Raw genomic sequence first — 3,482 nt, forward strand, 5'->3', positions numbered from 1 at the left:
CCAAACAAAAATAAGACTAAATAAAACCTTTACTCGCCCAACAAGATAAACGAAAGATATACCGAGTAGCGACCTTGCCAATAATAAAGCAAAGCCCAGATCTCACGTTTCGAGCAATAATCAAGCTAGCAATCAAGAAAAATACAGATTTTATGGAGATAATCTTGGATATTCAACCAAGATTATCTTCATAAATGAAGCAACGATTATTTTTTATAAGGCTTACAAATATCAACCAAGTAATCAAAAATAAGTATGCACTTTTTTTATTTTCGAAAATCTAATTACAGTTTTTTCATTATTTACACATCAAATTCTCTGACTTGAGCATTAGAGTAGCCTGCTAAAAAACCATCCACCTCATCCTCTTTTGTCTTATAGGTTTATGTGATATTAGGACCAGGCCTCTAGAACTCCTGGTAGCATCATTTATTATAAAAATATATTGTTGATAATAAATTTTATTTTTATGTTATGATTATTTTAGGATAATAATTAAAAAATAATAGTTAAAAATTACACAATTTTTTTAACATATTAATTAAATTCAAATTAAAATACAATCAAAACAATTAATTAAATTTTGAAGTAACTTGCAATTATAGGCGAAGAAAATGAAAACCATTGTCAAATCATTAATATTGCCTCTGTTTCCTTTCTGGTCGTCTATGGCAAATAATCAATTCGTTAGAATTAGATTTTAAAATATAAAATTAGATTCATATAATTGCCTTGCTAATGTTTAAGTCCAAAAATGCAAAGGCCAAGATATTGATTTTTTTTTTTTTGACATCTCATAATATCCTGCTAATTGAATTAAGCCAAAATATTGCACATGCAGAAAATAAAATATAAAAGCATATAATAGAATTTAGAGGATTTCATCTGATTATTAGTTGATTAGCTTCATAAATAATTTTCAGTCATCTTTAGAAGAGTAGTCTTTAGAAGATACATACATATATCTTACTATAAAAGAATGAGTGCAAGTCATCTCCTTATATCACTTGCATTGCTTTTTTCTTTTGTTATTTGTAGCTTCTCTAACCTGACTTATATTTCTAAAAAATAAATGTATAAAATAAACAAAAAATTAAGCAATTTTAAATTGCTTAAGTGAGAATATTAAAATTATTTATTTTCTGATTTAAAAAATGAAACACAAATATTTATTGATTTAATTTTAAATCCATGCTTTCTTGGCGAGATATAAAACACCTATAACCCATGAAACACTCCATGGGTATCAATATTACATGTAATTGTTCTTCTGTTATCATTGATCTACAAGTTTGGATCTACACAATTATAAAATCTTTTACATATTCAAATAATTATTAAGATAGAGCATCCAATTTTAATATAACAATATTTTTAAGTTAAAAAATCAGTGCAAAAATAATATAATATGAAATTTCCCAGTTATTCAGGAAATATTATTAATCAGGTGTAGAATTGAACTTCTTGCATTTTAAACATTACATACAAAATATTATTAAAAACTATGCCACTTACCTCAATTAAGGCACTAAATCTTTTACCCAACTTTGAGGTCATTTATAGAGCTAAAAAATGGAAAAGAGAATTATCACCACCAACAACATATTAGGTATATATATATATATTTATTTTTTAAATATATTATTTTTAAAAAATAATTAAATTTAATAGAATTGCAAAAAAAAATTTAATATTGATTTTTTTTTTATTTTTTTCATTCGTCCAATTGTAAATATGCTTTTACCAAAAGATACATTATAATCAATTAATCATTATAAAATTATTTACATATTGAATGTATACTAAAACATGCGAATAGGTTATATAGTATTCAAATTAGACTATTACACTTATTATGGAAATTATGCTAAAAATATTAAATTTTTTTTAAAATATTCTTTATTAATTAAATAATTTTAGGATAATCTTATTTTATTTAAATATATTGATTTTAAAAGTTAATTAAATTTAATAAAATTATAATAAAAAGTTTAATTAAGTAGCATTAAGTACAAGTAGGATTTAAAATAAATTAATTTATAATAACCAATTAAATTGAGTCTTTTATTGTCATATTAATAAATTATAATGGATATTTTAGGTAATACAAATGTTCTCCCCCTTTCTTTCTCACATTTATATGGTATATAGATATATAGATGATTAAATATGGTTAGACTGGCAAAGTCATAATTAATTATAAATAAATATTAATTTTAAAAAATAAAAAAATCTTTGATCCAGTATTATATTTCATAATTTTATAAAAACATTAATTTTAAATTTATAAAAAAATATTAGTAAACAATATATAATTAATATAATTGTATTTCCAATAGCATAATTAATAACTATATTAAAAAATTAATTTTAAATTATAAAATACTTAATTGATCCAATGTAAAAAAAATTAGATTATTTAATAAATATTTTAATAATATAATAATTTTATCTTTTATTTTAATGAAAGTATATTATTAAATTTGAATATAAAATAGAATTAAATATAACAGATATAGATTTTTTTTTTATTAAACAAGGCATATAATATTTTTGTTAAGTCTTTTATGATCTTTACCTATAATTTTATTTATTCATTTTGCAGCTTTAGCTTATTTTATGTTTTATCTTTCATTTTATTTTTTTTTTAAATCTATTAACACAGTTACTGTAATATCAATAAAAATGTACTTTTTTCTTTTCAATAAATTTTACTGCAATTCATTGAAGACATTAGAGATGAGATAAATTTGTAAACTTATATTAAACGATTTTTTATATAAAGTATTCACAATAATAGAATTCCAATCATATAATAATAATAATAATTTATAAGCATTTATAAATAGTGGATAGAATACAAAATCTTTAAACTTTAAAGTTTAAATATTCATTTTTAAATTTAAAAAATGTTAATTCATTCAATCAAAATATAAAAACATATTAAAATAAAAAATTTCCTTAAAAAATAAAATAATGCAATAATTTATAAAATTTTAAATACTGAAATTCACAATACTAATATACAATAAACTAAATATGATTAGATTTTTAAAAGTCATAATTAATTACAAACAAATATTAATTTTTAAAAATAAAAATATCTTTACCCAATGCCATATTTGATAGCTGTATAAAAACATTAATTTCTAAATTTATAAAAAATAGTCATATACAATAATTATAATTAATATAATTATATTTCTAATATAATAATTAATAATTATATAAAATATTTTAAATTTAAAATATATTAATGGATCGAACCAAAATATAAATAAATAAGGAAAAAAATTCAAAAATTTACTTACATACTATAAATAAAAATAGTATATATATAGAAAGATAACTTATCAAATTAATAATTGACAAAAAAAAAAACTTATCAAATTAATAAAAAATGGTAATTCTCTTCATTTGTTTAATTTTACTTATTTGCCCTTGCTATGAACCCGAAGCAATGATAAAACGCATCGTTTTCC

This window comes from Hevea brasiliensis, chromosome 17, assembly GCF_030052815.1.
Source record: "Hevea brasiliensis isolate MT/VB/25A 57/8 chromosome 17, ASM3005281v1, whole genome shotgun sequence".
In the NCBI taxonomy this organism is placed as follows: domain Eukaryota; kingdom Viridiplantae; phylum Streptophyta; class Magnoliopsida; order Malpighiales; family Euphorbiaceae; genus Hevea; species Hevea brasiliensis.